The sequence below is a fragment of the Castanea sativa genome, chromosome 1, assembly GCF_040712315.1.
Source record: "Castanea sativa cultivar Marrone di Chiusa Pesio chromosome 1, ASM4071231v1".
Classification (NCBI taxonomy): domain Eukaryota; kingdom Viridiplantae; phylum Streptophyta; class Magnoliopsida; order Fagales; family Fagaceae; genus Castanea; species Castanea sativa.
This window is the reverse complement of record NC_134013.1, coordinates 343,899-371,680: the sequence shown is the minus strand read 5'-3', so window position 1 is coordinate 371,680 and position 27,782 is coordinate 343,899. Positions and strand designations below refer to the sequence as shown.

Here is a 27,782-nt window from a genome sequence, read left to right as displayed (position 1 = left end):
TATTAGGAAGAAAGAGAAAATAAACAAAAACACTTTCACACAAACAAAAGGGAGACCAAAAATAGAAAGAACCAACTCCAGAAGATAATATTATTAATGTACAAATGGTATATATATATATATATACACATGTATGTATGTATGTATATGTCTGATTCATTATTATCACACTTGTTCGGCAAATTTACATTATGACAAGTTGTGAAATTTAATCCACTTGCTTTCTTCTTGAGTCTTGACAACAAAGGCCATATAAAAGTGTCTCCTAGTGCTTCCTGTGTATTAACTCCTTCACAGCCTTGGCAAGATATTATTCATTCTGAACACTCTGAACCCAATTTGCATTTATGTGAACTTGCTCAATTCTCTGCTTCAAGGTTCTAGCAATCTTGGACTCGGTACGGTTTGCAAAAAACTCCTCTATTTCTTTGGCCTTCTCAAACGAAGCAAACTGAGGCACAGATAGAACATAACATGAAAAAAAAAAAATGATAAGCAATAACAATAACTAAATGTAATTGAATTTAACAATATATATCTTTTTTTTTTTTTGGTTTCTAAACTTAACTTCTATGTATTTGTAATTGAGATACAAAGGAAAAAAACAGACACTTGTGGAACTTGTGTGGGGCAAAAGGATCCTGATGGGAACGTGGGCCTTTTGGGCCTTGTTAAGGGAGGCCGACCTGACCCTGGGGTTAGAGATTGTTGGTATTATGGGTCGGCCTATACGCCGAGGATCCGAGGATCCAGCCGAGGATGGTTTTCCCCTCGGACTGACATTAAAGAGCCTGAGACTTCATGGTAAAGGTTAGGGAATGACACGGTCAAGACCAATGGTTAAAGGGAGAGAACCCTTGAATGTCCTAGAAGCGCCGATGTTGGAAGAATATCAGAGGCAAAGGCTGCTACCTCCACATTAAAGACCCTGCACCTACCACCCTGGCCGCATTAATGAGGAAGTGACACTTAAACAGTGGAAGGGAAACTTCTAGTTACTGTTCAAAGGCACTAAGAAAAAGAAATATCTAGGCTAAGGGGGGAATTGGGGGTAACACGTGGATAAAGTATTAAAAAGAGGAGTATTTAAGGAGGGACCTAGGACAGAAACGGGACGGAACTTTTTGTAACCTAAAAAGAAAAAGAAAAAGAGAGAGAGATATAATATAAGAACAGCTCTCGGCTTACGTCCGAGGAGGCCTATTTACATTACTCCTTTTTGATTCCAAGTGCTTGCAATCTTTAGTTTGTCATTTCATCCTCATACACTTCTAACCTGGGTTTCAAGCCCACGCTCTACAAATTCATATTGTTTAAGGCTCATTGGGCCTGAGCCCATGCTCGTTCTTGGGTCCAGGTGCAATTGTGCACTTACAATTGGCGCCGTCTGTGGGAATCTAGTCTAGAAGTAGTAGGGATATTATGGCAGGCTTAGGCTCTCATCATGCAGAGTCACAAGGATCACAACCGGAAGATCATTTCGAACGTCTTGAACAACGTATGGATCGTGAGGGAAGCGTCCATACAGAATATCCAGGGGCTAGCCATACTCGTGGAGGGGGTAGCACTACCCACGATGAGGGTTCTAAATCCATGCAGAAAGAAATCAATCGTTTAAAGAAGAAGTTACGCCGTGCTAAACGTAAGGTTTCCCCGTCCTCGTCTAGTTCTTCCTCAGAGAAGGATAGGAGAGTTGGCTACAGTTCGAGGTCATATTCCCCCACCAGCGCAACATCCTCTGGTGAGGAGAACGACCAGCCAACCCGCAGACGTAAGAAGCTTCGTTCTAGGGGCTTAGGCAACGATACCATGAGTAGGGCGTTGCACCAACTCTCTAAGTCTCCGTTTTCACGGAGGATTGAGAGGGGGAGGCTTCCCAGGAGGTTCACCCAGCCCACCTTTACCATCTATAATGGCCGGACCGATCCGGTGGAACACGTGAGTCACTTCAACCAAAGGATGGCAGTGCACTCTCATAACGAGACTTTGATGTGTAAAGTTTTCCCCTCTAGCTTGGGACCTGTGGCTATGAGATGGTTTAACGGTCTCAAATCGGGGTCTGTAGGCTCGTTTGGGGAACTAACTAGGGCATTTGCTTCGCGGTTCATTACTTGTAGCAGAGTCCCTCGGCCATTGGACTCGTTGCTATCCATGGTCATGAAGGAAGGGGAGACACTAAAAGCATACTCCGACAGATACTGGGAGATATTTAATGAAATAGACGGTGACTTTGATGAGGTGGCGCTTAATACCTTCAAGGTGGGCCTCCCTACTGATCACGACCTACGAAAGTCTTTGACGAAAAAGCCCGTCCGCAGCGTACGCCGTCTTATGGATCGTATTGATGAATATAAAAGGGTGGAGGAAGATCAGCAGCAGGGAAAAGGAAAGGAGAAGGTTATCCCGCAGGAGAGAAGGGATTTCAGGTCGGACAGATACCACAATAACAAGCCAAGGAGGGATTACTTCGGACAATCTGGCTCGGCAGCACCCCAGGCTGTAAATACTGTGTTCCGAGAACCAGTGCATCAGTTATTAGAAAAAGTTCGTAAAGAGCCCTTCTTCAGATGGCCTGGCAAAATGGCAGGTGACCCTGCGAGAAGAAATCAAAACCTTTTCTGTCAGTACCATCAGGATGTGGGCCACACTACCGAGAAATGTCGGACCCTGTGGAACCATTTAGAACAGCTCGTCAGTGAGGGAAAGTTAAAGCAGCACTTGTGTCAGCCCACTGGGCAGGTCAGTCAAGTTGGTTCAAACAACCAGAGGAATAGTTCATCTCGGCCAGCATTGGGGACGATTAATGTTATCTTCGCTGCACCTGGTAGGACCGGCTCAGGTCCCACTAGGGTTATGGCGGTTTCCCATTCGCAGGCCGAGGATGTGGGTAGCAGGCCGAAGAGATTAAAGAGCACTTTACTTGTCTTGGGTTTCACCGAGGAGGATAAAGTAGGGACTATCCAGCCCCATGACGATGCTCTTGTGGTTACCCTCAGGATAGGGAATTATGATGTGAGAAGGGTGATGATAGATCAAGGCAGCGGTGCAGATATTATGTACCCCGATCTATTTAAAGGGCCGAGGTTGGAGTTGGAAGATTTAACTCCTTATGACTCCCCACTTATAAGCTTTGAGGGAAGGGCCGTTGTGCCGAAGGGGCAGATCCGTTTACCCGTTCAATCCGGCTCGAAACGGTTGAGGTAGATTTCATTGTGGTTGATGCGTACTCTCCATATACAGCCATCCTCGCTGTGCCATGGCTGCACGCTTTGGGAGCCGTCTCTTCTACCTTACATGTTAAAGTAAAATTCCCCTCGGGGAGCATGTTGAGGAAATCCTCGGCAGCCGGGTAGTTGCTAGGCAATGCATATCGGCCGCGGTGCTTCGTCGATCACGAATTGAGTCATCAACCTTGCCCATCCAGGAGTCATAGCAATTAATAGCTCCGGAGGCACCTGGAGCGATGATAGAGGATGAGGCTGTTTGTGAGGAGTTAGAGAAGTTTGTAATAACCGATGATCCAGAGAGGTTCTTCCAAGTTGGCATACGATTGCCACACCAAGAGAAGATGGAGTTGTTGAAATTTCTGAAGGATAATCTAGATGTCTTTGCATGGGACCCCTATGAGGCTCCAGGGGTAGATCCGAACTTTATTTGTCATCATTTAAACGTCAATCCGGCCATTGTTCCGAGGAGGCAACCACCTCGGCGATCTTCCCGAGAACATTCTGAGGCTGTGAAGGAAGAGGTTCTTAAACTCAAAAGGGCGGGGGCTATCAAAGAAGTTTTCTACCCTGAATGGTTGGCTCATACTGTTGTCGTTAAGAAGAAGAACGGCAAGTGGAGAGTGTGTGTAGACTTTACTGATCTGAACAAAGCCTGTCCTAAAGATTCATTCCCAATGCCACGGATTGATCAATTGGTAGATGCTACTGTCGGACATCCTCGGATGAGTTTTTTGGATGCCTTCCAGGGTTACCACCAAATTCCCTTGGCATTAGAAGATCAGGAGAAGACTGCTTTTATTACACCAACCGGGAACTATCATTATAAGGTTATGCCATTCGGGTTAAAAAATGCGGGGGCTACTTACCAAAGAATGATGACCCGAATGTTTGAGCAGCAACTGGGGAAAAACATAGAAGTATACGTGGATGATATGGTGGTGAAGAGTAAGACGGTACCTTCGCACATGACAGATTTGGCCGACACCTTCCAGATGCTGAGGAAGTATAAGTTGCGCCTTAACGCCGCCAAGTGTTCTTTTGGCGTGGGATCTGGAAAGTTCCTAGGATATATGATCACTCATAGGGGCATAGAGGTGAACCCAGTGCAGGTTAAGGCTGTTCAGAATTTGCAGCCGCCGCGGAACCCAAAGGAGATACAGAAATTGACCGGAATGATTGCTGCGTTGAATAGATTTATTTCTCGGTCAGCTGACCGGTGCCGTCCTTTCTTTCAGTTGTTGAACAAGTGGAAAGGATTTCAATGGACTGAGGATTGTGAGTCAGCTTTCCAACAGCTTAAGCAATATCTTTTTCGGCCACCCATTTTATCTCGCCCTGAGGTGGACGAGGTGTTATTCGCTTATCTGGCCGTGGCTATTCATGTGGTGAGTCTAGTTCTTATAAGGAATGAAAATGGAGTGCAGAGGCCGATCTACTACGTTAGTAAGTCCTTGAATGAGGCCGAGGTGCGCTATCTGCCCTTGGAAAAAGCGCTTCTGGCAGTAGTCCACGCCACGCGTAAACTCCCTCACTATTTCCAGTCTCATACTGTGGTTGTTTTGACCCAGTTGCCTCTCAAGGCTGTGTTGCGCAAAGGCTGATTATTCTCGCAGTGGCAAAGTGGGGAACTATTTTGGGAGCCTTTGATGTTAAATATAAGCCTCGCACCTCGGTGAAAGGTCGTCCTCGCCGATTTGGTGGCGAGTTTGCCGAACCATTGTTATAAGAAACTTCAAAGGAAGCACACATGGGTGAAAAATCAGTTGGTGTGATCACAGCCGTATCGCCCTCGACTTGGAAAGTTTACGTGGATGGGGCTGCTAATCATAAAGGGTCTGGCGTTGGACTTGTTCTAATGTCCCCTGAAGGAATTGTCTTTGAAAAATCTTTGAGATTGGCCTTCTCGGCTACTAATAATGAGGCCGAGTATGAAGCGGTCTTGGTAGGCATGCAAATGGTACGTAAGATGGGTGGCAAGGAAATCCATTTGTTCTCGGACTCTCAGTTAGTAGTCGGCCAAGTCATGGGTACCATGGAAGCTAGAGATTCCGGAATGCGGGAATATTTGACCCAGTCAAGCGTCGCCAAGCCGAATTCGACTCCTTTGCCTTAGCTCATGTCTCTAGGAGTGGAAATACTCATGCATTCTTTGGCTACGTTGGCAACATCCTCGGCTCAAGGTCTACCAAGGGTTATTCTCGTTGAGGATTTGGTAGAACCTTCTCTTATAGCCGCTAACGCACCTCGCGTCCATCTAATAAGGCCTCGGTCCTAGTTGGATGGATTCGATCATATCTTTTCTCAAAAATGACATCCTTCCCGAAGACAAAGTTGAAGCGTAAAAGGTACGTCGAAAGGCGCCGCGTTTCCGGTTGTCCGAGGACCGAAGCTATACAAACGATCCTTTTCGGGACCGTATTTGTTGTGTGTACACCCCGAATCAACAGAATCATTACCGGAGGAATTGCATGAAGGAATTTGTGGGAGTCACACTCGGGGGAAGGTCCTTAGCTCATAGAGCCCTTACTCGGGGTTATTGGTGGCCCAATATGCAGAGGGAGGCTCAGGACTATGCCGTAAAGTGTGATCAATGTCGAGGTTCGCCCCTAATATCCACCAACCTGGAGGGGTTCTTAACCCTCTCGTCTAGTCCTTGGCCTTTCGCACAATGGGGCCTGGACATTGTCGGGCCATTTCCGAGAGCTGCTGGCAACAAAAGATGGTTGCTCGTGGGAACAGACTATTTCACTAAATGGGTTGAAGCTGAGCCTTTAGCCAATATCAGAGATGTTGATTCGAAGAAAGTGATATGGAAAAATATTGTTACTAGATTTGGTATACCGCACACACTTGTCTCGTACAACGGCGTTCAATTTGACAAAGCAACGCCTTTAGGCAATATTGTGGTGACATGGGTATCACAAATAGATATTCTACCCCGCCTTATCCTCGAGGGAATGGGCGGTGCCGAGGCCGTTAACAAGGTAAAAGTCAATGGGCTAAAGAAGATGTTGGATGATGCGAAAGACAGATGGGTAGAAGAGCTCCCTCATGTTCTCGTGGACATATCGGACCACACCGCGCAGTCCACCGGAGAAACACCATTTTCCATGACTTATGGAGCCGAGGCGGTGATACCACTAGAATCTGGTTTTCCTACTCTAAAGACAAGTTCTTTTAGCCCCGAGAATAACCAGGGACTTCTGTAGAAAGATCTTGTTTTACTTGAGGAACGGCGTGAGGCAGCTATGGTCCAATTGGCTTATTATCAGCAGAAGCTAAAACGAGGATATGATGCCCACGTGAAGCTAAGGCCACTTGCACCTGGTGATCTTGTGTTAAGGAAAGTTGTAGGCACTTCTAAGAACCCAGCATGGGGTAAACTAGGACCTAACTGGGAAGGCCCCTATCGCATTGTTTCAATAGCAGGCATAGGGTCGTATAGGCTAGCTGACCTAGATGAACGAGTTGTACCACGTCCATGGAATGTAAATAATCTTAGAAGGTATTATTATTAATCAAATAAGCTTTTGTCAATTAATATTTCAAAGTTATGGCTAGCTCTCATATTTGAAGTTACAATTATTAAGAATCAAACAGAAACTTGGTTAAGTGTAGTCCTCGGACCATAAACCTTGTGGAAATTGATGTCTTTTCATTTGTTAAACAGAACCTTAGTTATGCCGGGTCTTCGGACCTCCTACTTTGGGAAAATTAACATTTGGAGTTACAATTATTAAGAATCAAATAGAAACTTGGTTAAGTGTAGTCCTCGGACCATAAACCTTGTGGAAATTGATGTCTTTTCATTTGTTAAACAGAACCTTAGTTATGCCGGGTCTTCGGACCTCCTACTTTGGGAAAATTAACATTTGGAGTTACAATTATTAAGAATCAAACAGAAACTTGGTTAAGTGTAGTCCTCGGACCATAAACCTTGTGGAAATTGATGTCTTTTCATTTGTTAAACAGAACCTTAGTTATGCCGGGTCTTCGGACCTCCTACTTTGGAAAAATTAACATTTGGAGTTACAATTATTAAGAATCAAACAGAAACTTGGTTAAGTGTAGTCCTCGGACCATAAACCTTGTGGAAATTGATGTCTTTTCATTTGTTAAACAGAACCTTAGTTATGCCGGGTCTTCGGACCTCCTACTTTGGGAAAATTAACATTTGGAGTTACAATTATTAAGAATCAAACAGAAACTTGGTTAAGTGTAGTCCTCGGACCATAAACCTTGTGGAAATTGATGTCTTTTCATTTGTTAAACAGAACCTTAGTTATGCCGGGTCTTCGGACCTCCTACTTTGGGAAAATTAACATTTGGAGTTACAATTATTAAGAATCAAAAACTACCTTGGTTAAGTGTAGTCCTCGGACCATAAACCTTGTGGAAATTGATGTCTTTTCATTTGTTAAACAGAACCTTAGTTATGCCGGGTCTTCGGACCTCCTACTTTGGGAAAATTAACATTTGGAGTTACAATTATTAAGAATCAAACAGAAACTTGGTTAAGTGTAGTCCTCGGACCATAAACCTTGTGGAAATTGATGTCTTTTCATTTGTTAAACAGAACCTTAGTTATGCCGGGTCTTCGGACCTCCTACTTTGGGAAAATTAACATTTGGAGTTACAATTATTAAGAATCAAACAGAAACTTGGTTAAGTGTAGTCCTCGGATCATAAACCTTGTGGAAATTGATGTCTTGTCATTTGTTAAACAGAACCTTAGTTATGCCGGGTCTTCGGACCTCCTACTTTGGGAAAATTAACATTTGAAGTTACAATTTCTAAGAATCAAACAGAAACTTGGTTAAGTGTAGTCCTCGGACCACAAACCTTGTGGAAATTGATGTCTTATCATTTACAGTTACAATTTTGAAGAATTAAACGAAAGATTGTTTAAGATTTATCTTCGGACTATGACTTTGATTAAACTTAACTTCTGATTGTGTTTGGATGTTAATACCTACTGTTTATTAACTTGGATCTTAAGTTTTATATCTTTAAGTATTGAGTAAATTTGTGTAAGGAATGGTCCTCGGATCTTACATCCTACCAGAAACAGTGTTGTGCACTATAAGGGCTTAACCGTTATATGAAGTCCTCTTTCCTTTTTTAATCAAGGCATTGTTCAAACGTATTAACTATGTCACATTGTATTAAATCTTTAGTAATATACGCATGATAATGTGGAAGTTATGATTGTGCAATCCTTGGAATTAGATTTTTATATTCTGAGAAACTTTTGATATGACTTAATGGGAAACTTTTGTAATAAGTACAAAAAAAGAGTAAAGTAGAAACAGAGACAATCCAAGTGAAAAGTAAACGAAATCGTTCTTCATTAATCAATTGAGTATGCATTACATATAATTCAAAAAAAAAAAAAGGAAAGGAAAAAGAGAAGCCCTAAGCTAAGTCCTAAGCTGTTGGAGGAGGATCTTGCTGAGAGGTACTAGTGCCCTCGGTCTTTCTCAACTCCAGCTCAAAAGGAGTCATAATCTGCTTTCCTTTATCCACTGTCGTTGTTGAAAGGACGATGGGTTCCACTGTTTTGCTCAAGTCCTTCTCTGCATCCACTCCTCCTTCCTTCTCTTTATTGGAACCAGAAGGTTCTGTAGGATCAGGAATTTGCTGTGGGACCATCGGAGGTAGGGCAGGAAGAGTTGGCTCAGGGGTAGGAGTAGCAGCAGGAGCCTCTTCAATCTCCTGTATTTCTAGGGGAAGCCAAACGTTCTCGGACTTCCTCAAATTCGAAGATTGAGGAACTCCTGCTACGTTTAAAGCTTCCCCCCATACTTTTTGACAGTATTCGCGGCATAAAGCCGCGAACTCCTCTCGTCACCGCTCCTCGGTAGTGGCTACCCCTTCATCAAAACTTGCCTCGCTTGGCGGCTTGAAGAGAGAGTTGGAAGGAACCGGCTTCTTCCTTCATCGGCGCCAATCGCTTCTTCGCATCCGAGCACTCCTTTTGAGCTTGGGAGAGCTCTTCATCTCTTGCATGAAGGAGCTTGCGCTGTCCTTCTATCTGGGTCTTCATGGTCTTCAAGTTTGACTCGACCCCATTCTTCTCTCTCCTCAGCTCTGCTACCTCCGAGGTCAGCTTCTCGATCTCGCCGAGGGCCGTGCCCAAAGACTTCTCGCCTCCATCCCGACTTCGAGCTCGCTTCCGGCTATTTTCCGAGTGTCTTCAATAAACTTTTCAGCTACAAAGACCTCCTGAATAGCCTGTAACAAAGTATGATGGAGTTAGGAGTACCAAAAACAAACTTACTTACGAATATTGTTAAAAGGAGAAACACTTACCAGCGCTAAGTCTCTTTTTAGGGAGAGGAATAGTTGTGGCTGGCCCATTTTCTCCAAGGTCTCCATGTCCTTGGGCAGCAGAAGGGGACGTTCCAAGACCTCGGCCAGGTGGTGGGCATGGCCTTGTTGAACCGCCCTTATACTGGACTGGCAGGAGATGGGAGCGCCGTCCAGCCTTAGATCGGGGGACCAGGTGGTCGGTGCTCGGCGCACTACAGCCTCATTCCTGATTTCCCCGAGTTCAACTGAACGGGCTCTACCCTTGCCTTTGTCCAGCTTCTGCTGCTGGGCCGGTGGGAGTTGTTGGCGTGGTTTCTTGGGGTCTTTAGTAATCGTCCCCTCATTATTCCCCTTTCTCTTCTTCTTGGGGTCCTCGGCTGGCAATTTTGGCTCAGCTAGAGGAGGAGGAGGAGGTAAAGCTGGGGGAACTTGGGACGTTCCCGCTTTCTTCTTCTCTGCAACCTTAGCAGCCCTACTAGTGAGAAGACCCTTCATTCGTCCCATGTCTTCTTTAAATTCGTCCTCGGGAAGGGCAACTACAAGCCCTGCAATTCCAGAAGCCTCGGTGGTTTCTTCTTCCTCGTCGGAAAGTACCACAAACTGGTTCCCACGAGGTCTCTCGGTGTCTTCGAGATGGAATTGATCTATCTCGTCGTCGAGTGTGTTTGAAGAAGACACCTGCTCTTCCGGAATGACAGTTGTTTGTGAGTGCACGGCAAGGGGAACCGTCGCTATCGCCCGGTTGTATAGAATGGTGTTAGGAGCGTCTGGGAGGTCACGGTCGTCCAAAAAATGGGGCCGAGCTACGTTTATCCTCTTTCGTCTTCGGTCGCCTGCAATAATGGCGTCCTCTATCTCCTGGAAGTCTTTGGAAAGGGGGGTGTACCCTAGAATAAGATGAGCAGCTCGGAGTTGCAGGTCTTCACTAACGAACACCTCGGAGCGAAGTACTCGGTTTAGATCTGCGACGTTACAGTGACTTAGACGAGGACGCACGTGTTGCTTATCCGCAAAAAAGACATCAAACAAACAAACTTGGTCGATTTAAATAGAAGTTTAACAAATTTAAGCAAGTGTGAATGCGCATTTCGTGTGTATGTGTTAAGAGAAGTTGAGTTGTGGGGAGATTAATCCTACGGCGTCGCACCTGGATCCCCCCACTCAACTGGGCAGTGGAAGCCGTCGTGCCAGTTCCCGGACACGATCAAGTAGTCGTCCTTCATGCCTTTGTTTGACTTGGGCGGACGGGGAGATTAGTCTAACGGTGCTAGACCGAGATTTAATGTAATAACCTACCTTAGAAAGTTTATGGGACTCATATAGGAACACGACATCGTGCCATGTGAGATTTAAACCCATCTGCTCGTTTAGAGCATCTACACTACCTAGGACTCTAAAAACGTTTGGGAGGCATTGATCGGGACACAACCGATGGTTGCGGAGGTACTCCCTAGTTACAGGTTTCATTGGTATGGTCATCCCACCCTCTATAAAGGCTATCATAGGAATGATAACCTCTCCCTCTGTCCTAGAACCGGCCACGGCTGTTGCCGGGCAGTATTTTAACCCTACGTCGCTGGGAATACGGTATTTGGCTCTAAAGCCTTCCATCCCAGCGGCGGTATCAACTAGACACTTGAATTTTCCCATTACAGAAGGACGATGGACTAGACTTTAGAAGAGAGAGTGTTTGTAGTGATAGCCGAGGACAAATATCGGGAAAAAAGGTTAAGAATAGGAGCAAGAACTTACAAGGTTGAAGGTGTGCAAGTCTCCACGGTTTTCTGCAAAGTAAGGTATGATGGCTTATGTCTTGATGGGATTACCCCCTGAGGAATTAAATGAAGGCGCGGGTTCCCGAAGCGTCACGACGTGAGAAAAGGCGGCCTCGAAATTATGTCTGTCCCGCCTAGAATTTCGTGGAGTAATGAGAACCGTTGGATGCCCATCTCACCGTTGAACGTGGCAGAGAAAGAGTAACTTACAGTAATAAATGCGCGCGTTTTTGAAAATAAAACCGCCAAGTGTCATTTTCTGGGACGCGAAACGATTTCCACACGTGCTATCACTTATAAAGTGTGTAGAGGGGATCCTCGTCAGATCAAAACCCTATTTTTCTCCTCGGATGTCGAAAATTAGAGTTTTGAGGGGCTATTGTGTGGGGCAAAAGGATCCTGATGGGAACGTGGGCCTTTTGGGCCTTGTTAAGGGAGGCCGACCTGACCCTGGGGTTAGAGATTGTTGGTATTATGGGTCGGCCTATATGCCGAGGATCCGAGGATCCAGCCGAGGATGGTTTTCCCCTCGGACTGACATTAAAGAGCCTGAGACTTCATGGTAAAGGTTAGGGAATGACACGGTCAAGACCAATGGTTAAAGGGAGAGAACCCTTGAATGTCCTAGAAGCGCCGATGTTGGAAGAATATCAGAGGCAAAGGCTGCTACCTCCACATTAAAGACCCTGCACCTACCACCCTGGCCGCATTAATGAGGAAGTGACACTTAAACAGTGGAAGGGAAACTTCTAGTTACTGTTCAAAGGTACTAAGAAAAAGAAATATCTAGGCTAAGGGGGGAATTGGGGGTAACACGTGGATAAAGTATTAAAAAGAGGAGTATTTAAGGAGGGACCTAGGACAGAAACGGGACGGAACTTTTTGTAACCTAAAAAGAAAAAGAAAAAGAGAGAGAGATATAATATAAGAACAGCTCTCGGCTTACGTCCGAGGAGGCCTATTTACATTACTCCTTTTTGATTCCAAGTGCTTGCAATCTTTAGTTTGTCATTTCATCCTCATACACTTCTAACCTGGGTTTCAAGCCCACGCTCTACAAATTCATATTGTTTAAGGCTCATTGGGCCTGAGCCCATAACTGTTCTTGGGTCCAGGTGCAATTGTGCACTTACAGAACTAATAACAGAAGAGAGAAAGAGGAGTGAGAGGAAAACCGTGGAGACAATTGAGCTGACAAAACGAGTTATTAGATATCCAGAACCCTAGGTTTTTGAAATATGCTCCCAGTTATCCTGCATTTCAATCAAATGTAAAAGCAGCAAAAATGCATTAGACAACAAAGTGGAATGTACTCGTGATGAACATGGGAATAGAACAATAGGGTATTAGTGCCAAAGTAAATCAAAACAAGTTACCCTTTCATTCATATATACATAAAAATTTTAGCGACAATAAGCTTGAGAAAGAATAGTTAGACTAGCATCATGGAATTTCTGACCAAAATAAACTATAACTGTACTTGAAATTAAACTAGCAATTTCGATATAGATGTGGCTTCACTTGATATTTCTGACATAAAATCAGAGATATATTTCAGAATCTAAAGATCCTACAACTTCATCTACTCTGGAGCTCAGTTATCAGTTTTTGATCAATCCAATGGGATTTCACAAATACTCGAGCCTTAAATTTATTAAAACAAAAAAATCAGACAACACTTAGGCATAGAGATCGCAAAGGTTCAATGGCAGCTCTTCTTGCATTCTTTGAAGCCAGGAAAAGCTAGAAGGACTACTAGTTATTTTCTTTAAAAAAAAAAAAAAAAATTATATACTATAATTCCTTTGTCTTCCTCAAATCCACATGTCAAATCTTAGATCAGTCTCTAAATTGTTTAAGAACAATTTTCATCAATGTGAAACATGGATATTGTGCATGCACATGATCGTCTGAATTTCTTCACTGCAATGTGCCTTTTGCATTTTACTTTACAAATGAAGTATTACCTTTAGCCTTGTCCAAGCTGTTTCGCGTCCTTCCCTGCTAACAGCAAGTCCAAGAACAGCATCTTGGGTACAAACCTAGATCAAATGGGAACAGCATCAACGTTCCAAGCTCCATCAGACAATATTTATCATCTTGTACGGAAAAACATTTTGACCTTCGCAATTATACCTCAGAAGACAACAAAAAGTTGAGAGCTTCAATAATTATGCTAGGATCTGGAGAAGATGCTAATGAGCCTCAAGGACAAAAAAAAAAACGTGTCTCCAACATACTAGAGAGATTCAAATAATGTTTTGCAATATGTCAAACAATGTTTTGCAATATGTCAAACAATGATATATTATTACTTAGGACGCGTGTTTTCTCCTGGCTCAAATCAGTCTCTCTGTAAACTCTCAAAAGATTTTCAAAACCAAATCTGTTTGAGTTGCTGACTCTCCGCATTACAGCCACATATGCTGCCTGCAACCACAGCCCATTAGAAAACTTGATAGGTATTGTAGATGGGTAAATACAAGTAATTGACCAATGCTTTTTTTTACCAACCTTTCTTATGTCGGGATGGAGGAGTGGCGTATTTCTGTCGTCCAAGAATGCATGAAAACGGCTACTTGCTTCTTTTAATGCTGGATCATATCCAAGAACAGCAAGGGCAGTCCAAACCTCTCCTCTCAACAATGCATCTAGATGGCTCTCACCTTTCTTAGGCTCCCAACCAAGCTTCCTGCAAAGAAATTCAAACATTGAACAAAATAAATGGAAGAACGAAAATAAAAAGAAGAAGCTAATCTTGCCCAATATACATATATATTATTAATATTTTGATAGTTACAGTAATGGGGGAGGGAGATTTGAATCTTGGTTCTCTTGATAATGGAGAGCAAACAATGCCACTGAGCAATAAGTCTCTTGGACTTGCTCAAAGTTTTTAACTGCTCATTATTTGGGTTAGTGATACAAACCAGGTTTCCATTAGCACGTAAGGTGTGATATAACTCGTTGGTGGTCTACAACCCTCTAGTCAAAGATCCCTTCCCCTAAAGCTTTTTCTAACATCCTACATGCTTCCTTGGAAAGTTTTTATGCATAATATGCAACTTCAGACGTGAAGTCAATGGTTTATTGAAAATAATTATTAGTATGTATGACGATTTTAAGCTTTACTAATCATATATAGAATATCTCCAAATAAAAGAAATAAATATGGATATAAGTCAAATAATTCAAGAAATATCTATATCCTAGATCTTGAGGTAAAATTTTGTGAGTCTATCACAACAAAGCATGAAAGTGGAGTCGCAAAAATCCTTAAGTGACATTTTCTTCTTCCTTGCAGCGCACTTTTACATTCTATGAGACCTTGACAGTTGTCTCCAAGATTTAATGAAAAAAATTACCTCTGTCTGCTATTTATTTGGTATTAGCACCTCTATTTAAGAAAGAAAAAGATAACTTAATTCAGAAAATGTCAGATTTATATTATCGGTAGTAGCATATCAATCACCTATTAATATTCTAATTATTCATTATATAAAGAAATGATACACTCATGCTATAAATCTGTGGAAATGTATTGTCAAACATTCTAGTACCTTAATTTAGTTAATTAACATCTCACGTGGCTTTCTCAATCAAATGGAACAAAATCAACTTCAAATAAATCGCTTATATTGAAAAAAAGAGTAGACAGAGCAACCAGAATGACTTATAAACAGGGACCGCCAAAGGAATTTCAATTATTTGTATATAGGACAACTTACATTGCTGAACGCAGGAAAAGGGTAATAAAAAATTGTTTAATGCATTCCAGCAACTCAGGGTTTGCATCAGCCGCAATTCTTTCAACTTTATAACTTATCTGTGAATTAGGGGTCAGAACTTGGACTAAGAGCACAACTAAAAATCTGAAATATACTAAGTCTTAAACAAGAGGTGAATATTACATTGATTAAATTAGACAGCACAGTATATTCAAGTTCCCCACTATAAGCACCCATCAAGGTAAGCAATGAATTCAAAGACTTCTGGCGAGCCATACAAAGGGCAAATGAATCATCCAGGATTCCTGTTAAACAAATAGGTTGTGTTAAGTGCTCTTTTCTACCATAAATACATATCATCATAAGATAATAGCCTGCATGAGTACAAATATCAAAATTACCAAATCTGTCTGTTGCAGATAAGTATTTGTTCTCTATTGCATATCGGAGTTTAGCTGCAAGGTCCTCATCATATTTAACCCTATAGAAGCCAGTCTGATTGACATTAAGTGTTACCCAAGAAGTTGCTAAATTGCTTCTGTCACTCGGGAGCTCTTTCATATCAAGAGTTTCAGACTTTGTTTGCAGTAGAAAATTCTTGTGCACATCATATGAGCCACGGCATAATGTTATTGGAACAATCCATTGCCCATACCCAAGAGAACCACTTGCCAAAAATTGTGACTGCCATTATTATATTGATTTTTCAGAATTCAGTAAGTTCTCAAAATATTATTGAGTAATTACAAAATGAAATGACTCGGTATGCATCAGGGTTAAGAAATCTTATTTTAGGAAAAAATGTGTGAAAGAGACCAGACACAAGAAACCTGCTCAAACACCAATTTCTGATCCTTGACTTTGACAGAGACAATTGGGTACCCCTTTTGCTTTGTCCATGAATTCATTAGCTGGTTCACAGGCTCACTGCATCCCTCCTCAAGTGAAATCCATAAATCTTCTGACTTCGCATTTGAGCAAGCAAATTTTTTTATATATGAAGCAAGTGACCTCTGATTTACAGACGCAGGAAAAAAGATAATTAACTGACATACAATTACATAATAAATATTTTACAAATAAGCAATAATTGACTAACTGAGCTTCTTAATCCAATGAAAAGATTTGAACAATTATCTCATATATTGCAGAAGATGATTGGTTGACAAAGATTAACCATAAAAGAACAAACCGTAACTGCAATTATTTAAGTAATACATGGCAGCCAAGAAAGAATCTGGAAGCTAATCAAGCTGAAGGCTATGTCACCAGTTATCAAGTAGATAAGCTGTGTACGAGTATTTCTTATCTAGGTGAGTATCACCAATGTTACTATATATAAAATAAAAATGAGTACATTTATATAGTGTTAGAAATACTGAATTCAATAGTATTGTATTTCACACTAAAATAATATACATGAGTGCCTTTATATAAGAGGCATATGAGTGCTGTACAAGTAGTACAATGTGTGCTCCACAAGTAAGTGATCTAGATGGGCCAAGCCCACATATGAGTGTACGTTAATAGCCCCCCTCAAACTCAAGGTGGATGTGAGAACAACTTGAGGTTGTCAACCAAATCACGAAGGCGTCCCTTAGGATGAGACTTGGTGAAGATGTCTGCAAGTTGATCTTTGGAGGAGACGGAGAAGAGCTTGAGAGCACCATGAACAAGATGATAAAGGATAAAATGACAATCAATCTCAATATGTTTAGTCCGTTCATGGAAGACATCATTGTGAGCAATGTGAATGGCACTCTGATTATCACAATAAAGAGGTGTAGCAGAGGATGTAGACACACCTAAGACTGTAAGAAGCCATTGTAACCAAAGAAGCTCAGATGTGGTATCAGCAAGAGCACGATATTCTGCTTCACTATTAGAGCGGGCCACAAAGGTTTGTTTCTTACTTCGCCAAGAAATCAAGGAAGAGCCAAGTAGAAAACAATAGCCAGTGGTGGACCTACGATCAGTGGGATCTCTTGCCTAATCAGCATCAGAGAATGCACGGAGTACAAGAGGAGATTGAGCTGAGTAGAAAAGGCCATGGAAGAGAGTGCCCTTCAAGTATCGAAGAATGCGCAGAACAGCAGCATAGTGAGTCGACCGTGGAGCAGACAAATACTGGCTGACCTGATGAACAACATAAGAAATGTCTGGACGAGTAACTGTGAGATAAACTAGGCTGCCAACTGATTGTCTGTAAAGAGAAGGATTAGACAATGGTTTCCCCCCCCCCAAGGGAGTCAGATGCGCATTAAGCTCAACTGGGGTGTCAACAGTCTTGCTGTCAGTGAGTCCAGCACGAGACAAAAGATCAGAAGCATACTTGGCTTGAGTAATATAAAGACCATCTGAGGAACGAGTGATTTCAAGACCCAAGAAATAGCTAAGATGTCCAAGATCTTTCATCTCAAATTGCTGACTAAGAAAATCCTTGAGTTCTTGTATGCCACTAAGGTCATCACCAGTTATAATCATATCATCCACATATAGGAGAAGTAGAATGGTGCCTTTATCAGTACGACGAAGAAATAAGGCAGCATCATAAGGACTGGCAGTGTAACCCAAGCGAAAAATAATAGAGCTAAATTTTGCAAACCAGGCTCGAGGAGCTTATTTAAGACCATACAATGCTCGGCGAAGGCGGCAAACCTTGTTGGAGTCAATGGAGAGACCTGGAGGAGGTTGCATGTAAACTTCTTCACTCAAGTCCCTATTAAGGAATGCATTTTTAAGATCCATCTAAAAAAGATCCCATTTGCTAGCAGCAGCAACAGCCAGGAGGGCATGAACAGAAGAGATGCGGGCAACTGGAGCAAAGGTCTCTTCATAATCAATCCCATACTCCTGTGTAAAACCTTTTGCAACAAGGTGAGCCTTATAACGCTCAATGGACCCATTTGAGCGAGTCTTAATCTTGTAGATCCACTTGCAACCAACCACAGACTGTCCAGGAGGGAGAGTAACTAAGTCCCAAGTATGGTTTTTGGTTAATGCATCAATTTCCTCTTTCATTGCAATCTGCCATAAAGGGTCAGTGGAGGCCTCACGATAGGTTTGAGGCTCGTGGAGTGTAGCAAGTGCAGTGTAACAATGGTAATCAAGTAAATGTGTAGGAATGGATCTTACCCGGGTTGAGTGACGAGGTGGAATGTCTTGTGGAGGTGGAAGGTCTTGTGGAGGATCTTCAGGCGGAGTAGGAGCGGGGGACCCAAGCTCGAGTTGGGGTAGCTCGTCATTAATCTACTCATCTTCGACCTGTCCAAAAGAGACATTAAAAGGATCGGGTGTTTGTATAGAGAAGTCTAAATGAGGATCAAGTGGGGTTGGAGAAGGAACATGAGACTCCTCTAGAAAAACTTCAAGTACAGATGAGGTAGTGAGGGAAGAACGAAAATGAGAGAGTTCAACAAACAAGCGGTGTTCCCAGAAGACAACATTACGAGAAACACGAAGGCGATGAGAGATAGGATCATAACATTGATACCCTTTTTGTGTTTCGCCGTAACCAAGGAAACAACAAAGTCTAGATCGAGGCTCAAGTTTGTTGTGCTCATAAGACTGAAGAAGAACGAAACAAGCAGATCCAAAAGAGCGAAGGTGATGATAGTCAGGGGGTGACCCAAAGAGGCGCTCATGCGGAGTTTGATTATGGATGACAGTGCTTGGAATGCGGTTGATGGTGTGAACAGCATGAAGAGCAGCTTCACCCAAGAATGGAGGAGGAACCTTGGCAGAAAGAAGAAGAGTACGAACAGTGTCAAAAATATGACGAAGTTTACGTTCAGCTCGACCATTTTGCTGAGAGGTACTTGGACAAGTTAGATGATTTACAGTGCCATAGGAGTGTAACAGAGCTTGAAAAGCATATTGAGTGTATTCAAGAGCATTATCAGAACGAAATATTTTGATTCTTTTGGAGAATTGGGTTTCAACCATTTTTCCAAAGTTACTGTATCTTGGCAAAATTTCAGAATGAGATTTCATAGGAAATATCCAACTGTAACGAGAATAATCATCGATGAAAATAACAAAATATCGAGATCCACCAATACTAGCAACAAGAGAAGGTCCCCAAACATCAGAATGAATTAACTCAAAAATACTATTAGAAATAGAATCACTATTATTAAAAGGTAAAGCTGACTGTTTTCCTAACTGGCATGAAGTACAATCAAAATTGTCTTTGGACACAGAACCTAACAGACCCTTAGAAGCTAACTGTTGTACCCGAGAAGAGGGTGCATGACCAAGACGAGAGTGCCAAAGTGAGAGAGAGGGTAAGGAAAACACCGCAGCAGTAGCAGCAGCAACAGACACCGGAGCAACAGGTGGAAGATGAAGATTGTCCACTGGAAACATACGCCCAACTCTAGGGCCGGTCCCAAGCTCTTGCCCCGTCCTTGGATCCTGCACAATACACCCAGAATAGTAAAAAATAAGGCGATAACCTAGTTCAGCTAATTGTCCCACAGAATACAAATTATAGGATAGGTCAGGAACATGGTAGACCCCAGGAACAGAGAGGTTGGAGGTTGAAACAAAACCAAGACTATTCCCATGCATGGTGGAACCATCAGCTATGTGAATATTGAGGGGATGTGGAGCATGGTCAAGTTTGGAGAATAAGGACGAGTGAGGTGTCGTGTGATTGCAACAGGCAGAATCAAAAAGCCAAGTTTGAGACTTACCGGGTAAAACTAAGAGAGCAGTGGAAAGAGATGCATTACCAGCCATACGAATAGCTTGAGCTATGATCTCTTGTAGGTCAGTGGGTGAGAGGTTGATAGTGGATCCTGAAGACTGGGACTCAGCTAAAATGGGAGGCATTGGCGGAGTAGACTCAGTGTTAGCAACTGCAGCAGTAGATTTGTTGCGACGGTAACAAGTCTCAATAGTGTGGCCAGGGCGCTTGCAATAGTTGTAGAACTTTTTATTAGTATGTCTGTGACGATTGCTGGAGCCAAAAGGATCACCTGAGTGCTAAGGTTGCTCTATGGAAGGAGTAAGGGCCAGAACATTAAACTTATCCTAGGTTCGAAGAGTTGCAAGGCGAGCTTCTTCTCTGACTAACTCATTCACAGCAGTATCAAGAGAGGGAGGAGGACAACGATTCAGAAGCTGACCTCGAATGGGCTCATAGTCCTTGTGGAGTGACATCAAGAACTCATAGAGACGAAATTCATCTCTAATAGCAGCATATTGTTGGGCATCTTTTGAGCATGCCCAAGTTGGATCAGAAAGGTCAATTTGGTCATAAATGAAGCGAAGCTGATCATAGTAGTCATTGATGGACTGCCCCGGTTCTTGCCTGAGTTGATGCAATTCAACCACTAACTGATATTTCATGGATCCATGAGTGGTAGAGTATCTTTTGGCCAACATATCCCATGATGATTCCGCATCATCAAAGTTGCCCAGCAAATTGGAAATGGAGGGAATGGAAGTATTTCGAATCCATGTGAGGATCATGTGATTGTGACTATCCCATTCAATCATGCGATTGAGAAAAGCAGCATCTTCTTCACTTGCCCCCTTCACAGGAATAGTGATTGCACCAGTGCAATAATGCCAGAGCATGCGACCCTTAAGGAAACTGCGCATAGCTTGAGACCAAGATAAGTAATTCCTAGTCCCCTCCAATACAGTATTGATGGGGCGAGGAAGAAAAACATCCTTTTTATCTATTTAGAGACACAATATGCAAAAACAGACTGCAAAAATAAAATCTACGCGAAAAACTGAGTAAGGAAAACCTGGACTGCAAAAAGTCAACTCTAGAAAAAGTCAACGGTCAAAGGTGACGTGGCGGTGACGTCAGCAGCGCGCTAGAAGGTGACGTCATCGATGACGTGGCAGGCTGATGTGGCAAGCTGACGTGGCAGGCTGACGTGGCTAGGGCTGACGTCAGCAGGATCAGTCTGGAGGGTGGAGGCGCGTGAGCAGGAGGTTCAGCACATGACAGCGCGTGGCGGCTCGGTTCGGCGCGTGGAGGCGCATGGGCGCGTGACCTGCAGTGCAGAAACTTTAGGCGGCACGTGAGGGCGCGTGGAGGCTCCGATTACTGTGAGGTTTTCACGAACAGGTAGATCGGAGCAAGACGATCTTCGTGGTACCTTCGAAAAATTTTTCAGAGCAATATTCACGGCGGTGCCGGAAAAGGCAGTGGTCTTTGCAATGTTCGAACTCTTCAACAGCGGCTGCTACAGGTCCGAAACCTGAGGACGATGTCTGGAAGACTCGAAGGTTCAACGGCGAAAGGCTGCGGTAGTTGTTGTGACAGCGGAAGTAATATTAAGAATGGAGTTACACCAATAAAGACAAGACTGCGAAGAAAATGTCAGAGTAGTGGCTCTGATACCATGTTAGAAATACTGAATTCAATAGTATTGTATTTCATACTAAAATAATATACATGAGTGCCTTTATATAGGAGGCATATGAGTGCTGTACAAGTAAATATGAGTGCAGTACAAGTAGTACAATGTGTGCTCCACAAGTAAGTGATCTAGATGGGCCAAGCCCACATATGAGTGTACGTTAACATATAGTACTCATCACGATAATGGTATCTTCCTAAACCTGTTTCATACTATCCTAAATTTTTTTACCAATACCACTACGACCTCTTTAGAACTCGCAACTAGAAGTTACTACTGCTCTATCTTTCTCGAAGACATAATTTCTGAAGGGTTTCCATGACATAAATTTCATGTAAATTAGGGGTGGAGGGGAAAAAGTTTCTTGAATAACAAGAAATGTTTTAACTTGGGACATGAAGCAAATACCAAAAGAAAATCAAACAACCAACCTAGAAGCATTCAGCACCAAGATAGCTTTGCAGCATCCGGATAACAAATGCACCTTTTTTGTCACTCATTGCGTCAAAAAAGATTTCATCAATCTCTCTAGCATGATTTATCTCCACCTAAAAAAGTATGCTTATATAGAGACATACACAAAAAAGTAAAAATACTACTTTCTTAAAAATGCATTATACCAAGGAAAAAAAAAAACAGTGCATGCAGAATTACCTCAATTGGATGGGACTCCGCAAGCCCATCTAGCCTAAGACCTTCTATACAGTCATTAAGAAACTGAGTCCACAGTTCCCTTTCAGGGAACAAGTGATTTGCTGCTAAATAACTGACCTGAAAACATTCAAATAACCAATATATAATTTAAAAGCATGCAATGTAATAAGGAAAAATATATATGGACATGACCCATGCTTGCTCCAAAAAACACAAACATTTTAGAAGAGCTTGGGCTATGTTCTAACAAAAAATGTTTATGTTAGCTTATTTTAATAATGAAGCCAACCTTTGAGGCTTGATATATAAACAAACCAAGTTGAAACACATTAAATAAAACAATCTTGAAATTTTAATAAGCAGCTCAGTTTGGATCTATTGTAATCCAATGCAATAAATACCCATGTTGCGAACCCCTTATTCAGCCACAAATGAGTCCACCATTCCATCGTTAGAAGATTGCCAAACCACTGATGTGCTAGATCTTGGGCTACGGCGATCACAACCTAGAGAAAAATAATAATTAAACTCTTTGTGTAGTGCTATTAAAACAATAGCTTCATACTATATTAGGCAAACGAAATTCTAACAAAAAGAGCAGCATTCACAACATGCATATTACCCTCTGCTTATTAGCAGCTGCAGAATGCGGATTGTCATAGATCAAATTTCTTTCATAGAATGTAACCAAACCATATTTTTCCATGGCCCCAAAAGCCAAATAAGGAATTGCAATCATATCCAATTTGGGAAGAAAGTAAGGCACGGCAAAGTATTTGCAGAAATTATCATGATTAATTGGAATTTCAAATAATACAACACAAGCACCCAAATGTAACAACTTGAAGGATTGCCAATATCCTTAATCCAGTGTCCACTTAAATGCATTATTTAGCTAAAGACTTTTAAACTATGTCTCGTGATCAATAGTTTGGTGATGATTCACGGTAAAACTTACTCTTTGTATAATTCAAGTGTCCTAACAGCAACATCCAATGCGAATTTCCCTTGATTTACTTTACCAACCTGACAGTATACTCAAACTTTAATTCTTGTAAAGTGATGTAAGATTACATTGTTAAGAACAAGGATCATAATACACAAGAAACAATGAACATATTGTATTTTTTTTACCATCAGATGTAAGATGTTTGACATAATCAAACAAACCAACTACAATTGCCACCAAATATGTAGACATGATGGGTGATTCTTGATATGAAACTGTCTTCAGATCCCCATCCACTCTTTCTTCAATAATTGGCATGTTGGAAAGAGCTACTAATTGTGATGGCACATCCAATGTAATTTTGAACATCGCCTGCAATGCCAAATAAGAAGGGCCAAATACTCTTTTGTTTGCTTTCTTTTGAAACGGAATCAAGCAAATCTACTTTTGTTCTAAAAATAATTTAGTCACAATAGTCAAAACACTTGCTTCATGAGAGGTATGCTAGCTTCTAAAATGTAGCATGAAGTGCAGTTGGTTATAAAATTTGATTTTAGCAAAAGAAGCAAAGAAGCACAAGATCTTAAATTAACCAAGAAAGAGAGAGATTGTGACACCTTGCAAGAAGGTTCATCCCAACACGGAAAGCATCGCCTAGCATCAGATAGTTCAAACTGTGTAACTGCCATATTCTTCTTCTCACCATTGTGCTCATATATACTAGAAAGAAAAATAAAAACTTAAATATATACACATTACTAGTAAAATTTTCATTTAGCAGAAAACAAAAGACATTTAGCTCCATTTATAAGTAAATAGTAAAGGTTGAACTCATTGCTAGGTTCAATCCAATTAAAGAGAGTATATACATTAACTTAAATCTCTAATTGCTATGCTCAAAGGCCTGCCTGATAATCTTAATCATCATTGGAAATAAAAAAAATCTAATCAGTCTAAGTATATTTCAAAGCACTTTTTTATTTTATTTTAAATATACATATGAGGACACCCCTTAACCCAAAAGCTTAAGCCAATAGTATGAGTCCAACTATATTATATTAATTGCTCACTTTTTTCAACAGTATCTGAAAACTCACTTAGTGTATAAAACACTTGTGAATGTTTAGATTCCCAAATACAAATTTTTTAATACAAGCTTATATTCAAACAATATATGTGCGGAATATGAAATATAAGCAAAACTCAAATTAGCAAACTACTCTAAGCCATTAATTAATTACAATTAGCAAAACTTAAAAGCTAAGAGTAAGGGAAAGTGATATGCAAACACAAGATAACACCGGCATGTGTTATCGAAGAGGAAACCGAAGAACTCAGCGAAAAATCTTTTCGCCGCCCTCCAAGTGGTAAATGATCCACTAGAAAATCAATTGAGATACATGAATAGCAATAGACCCTCCAAGCCTAACCTACCCAATGTGCCTAAGCCCTCCAAGCTTCTTGCTCCAACAAGGTTAGGCCGAACAATGCCTTCTCTAGCTTTCCGAATTTCGCAATTAGCCCATTGCATCAACTAATATGAATTGATTATCTCTTGAACTGCTTTCCAAACACCAAGAACCTTCTCACTACTCTGAATTTGGTGAGGTAAGGATTTGGTTTATGATTCTCTCATGGGTATGACAATGGAGAGGGTGAGAGTAAAGGAATTTGGAGAATGAAGTGTATAAGATTGAGGGTGAATCAATCTTGTTTTTCTTTAGGGTTTCTCTCTCAAATTCTCTCTGGAAGCTCTCTACATTTCGTGAGTATAAGGGTATTTATAAAACATGGTGCACTGGCGAGTTACCAAACTAGGTCAGACTGTACTTTTTGTCCTGTAGTGATCTAGCTAGCCTGACTCTTCATCTTTCTGCATGCTTCACATGTGTACTTCATTTTGAAGTCACCACTCGCGAGTCAGTGGCAAGTCCAGTTGCAAGTCACTTTCTTTTTGCACACTCTTGATCAAATCTTCACACTCTCTCACACACAACCCTTACATTATTTCCACCTAAACACATAATTTCTAAATGCTGAATTACAAACAAATTTGGCACGGTATAAAGCCAACACATAGTTGAATAAATTCAAATTTAAAGTATCCAATGTGGACTTCACTACTTCACCAACTATGGTACTACTCACATATTCCAACAGTAGGTTTAGCATATTCTTTTTTATTTTAAGCTTAAAAGTTCACTCATGTGCGCACACGCGCGCGCACACACACACACTGATAGTTCATAAAAAGAGTTATGTAATAAAATTTGTATTATTATTGTAACATGCAACACTTAAGTATTGTACTGTGCATAGAAGCCCTTCATTTTGTAGTTCAAAATTCCCTTAAAAGCAATGGTGAGAAGTCCAATCCCAATGTGAAGGGTGTCAGCAAAGTCCAAAACCAAAATCTCATCTTCTTCAACCATATCAAGATATAAAGGCTTCTACACCTGCCCAAGTCCAAAACTTAATTCATTCATTCATTCATTCAGCATACTTTATTTTATTTTATTTTACTTAGCAACATGTAACATGAATTCAGATCTTCTAGATTGCTCAGGGTATTCTAGCAGGTGGAGTTGTTTAAATCCTGACAATTCTTTTTATAATATAAGGTCTCGATGAAGCTATCTTAGAATTCCACTTACAAAACCTTTAAAACAATAATTTCACCCTTTCTACGTAGAAAAATACTCAAAAGTAATGTAACGTTTGCAATAAAAGAATCAAGTCCTCACTCTCTCTATAGCAGTCCCCACTTCATGCAGACATCAACGAAAGAGGGTAGAGGCCGATCAATGGTGGAAGAGAATCCTTGTAAATCTGGTGTTACGCATGGAGTCTGTCTATCTCTCTTTCTCTGTCAAGTTTGGGTATAATTGACAAATCTGAGTTTTCCTGTATCTATGAAGAGATAGAATTGGAATTATGCTTCATTGTTTTCAGTTTTGATTGGCCACAACTTGGTCATTGTAAATTTTTTTTGAAGATTCTGTCTGTTATAACTTGCTCATTGCTTAGTTCCTAATTGATATTGGTCATTGTTATGATAGGATTCAATTGATTTTTAGTTTGCTATCTCCCCTCTTCGTTGATGTCAATCTGATCGGCACAAACTAGGACTGCTACAGAGGGGGAGAGCGAGAGGGAGAGATTCTTTTATTTTCTTTTCTTCACTTTGCAAGAGTCGTTCATGTTAACCATGTAACAGTTGAGTCCATGAATTTAAAAAAAAAAAAAAAAACTGTTTTAAGGGTTTTTGTTAGTGGGATGTTGATGTGGCAAAATCTAAACCTTTATTTTCTAAAAGAATGGTTAGGATTTAAAAAATTCTACCTGATTAAGTACCCCAAGAATTCTAATGGATCTAAATCTCAAAAACACTGTCGGTTAGTGTAATTGTATTTTGCTTTTTGGGAAAAACGGTGCTGTTTTTGGGGTTAATTTGGCAAAAAAAAAAAAAAAAAGTCAGTACGATGATGTGTCACTTAATAGCCAAAACTAATTGCTGGTATGTTTTTGCTAATGAAACCAAACTTCAAAGTCTAAAATCAAATTTCTTAAACTTCAGGATGTAAAAGCTAAACAACCAAAATTTCAAGGATGTACTTTGCAAGTTACTCTAATTTAAACTAACTTTGAAAGTAAAGTAATTAGGGTGATTGAAAGACAAGATAGGTTAGATAATTGTGACCTGGTTAGAATTAGAAGAGATTGTAGCAGCTGGGTGAGTGAAAGATAGAGAGGCAGTATCAATGGAGAGTTCAGCAGCATTGAGGATGATGAAGCTGGTATTTGCAATGATGTTGAGCTCGATAGCCACAGACCCATCAAACTTGCACGTGCTTAGGTCCGGTTTCAGCCATATGTCATAGCGTTTTGGGATAGCGAATTTCGGAAGCCAAGGTTGCCCTTTTAATTGCTCCATCCTTTTTTTGTGAGTTTTGAATTTCTCCTTTGCATCCTCCTCCTCTTTTTTCCTTCTTGCATCCTCCTCCTCTTTTCTCTTTCTTGCATCTTCTGCCTCTTTTTTTCTTCTTGCATCCTCCTCCTCTCTCCATCTTGCATCCTCCTCATCTCTCCTCTTTCTTGCATCCTCCTCATCTCTCCTCCTTCTTGCATCCTCCTCCTCTCTTTTCCTTCTTTCATCCTCCTCCGCTCTTTTCTTGTCCCATTACAAAAGTTTACAATAAGGCATCAATAGAGTAGAATGCGTGGGAACTAAAGGAATATATTAAGGAACTTTATTTGGGATCTTGCAAGTGTGGAAATGGGACTAGGTCACTCAAGTGTTGGGTAATGATTAAATGCTTGGAAGTATTTGATGTATTCCACCAGTGAACATCAATTTCTTTTTTTTTTTGGGGGGAGGGGGGAGGGTGGTTATAGAGGATTTGCATTTGCAACCTAAAAAAATCTCATAAGTGAAAACTATAATATATATATATATATATATATATATAGAGAGAGAGAGAGAGAGAGAGAGAGAGAGAGAGAGAGAGAGAGAGAGAGAGAGAGAGAGAGAGAGAGAGAGAGAGAGAGAGAGAGAGAGAGAGGTGATTTGGAATTTTTATATTTTAATTGTTTTGAGAACCGGTGATTTGTTAAAGAAGAATCAGAGTTTTGTTAATATTTGGAAGGCCACAGGTTGAGAAATAGGTTAGCTAAGAATTTTATTACTTGTTTGGTGGTATTTTTTTTTATCAAAATTATTATTATTATTATTGTTATTATTATTATTATGT

At 41.2% G+C, this 27,782-nt stretch overlaps 1 pseudogene; it reads right to left on the bottom strand.

Moving 5' to 3' along the window:
* Positions 1 to 265: 265 nt before the first annotated feature.
* LOC142639639 (aminopeptidase M1-like) lies at positions 266 to 26,968 on the bottom strand (annotated as a pseudogene).
* Positions 26,969 to 27,782: the final 814 nt, after the last annotated feature.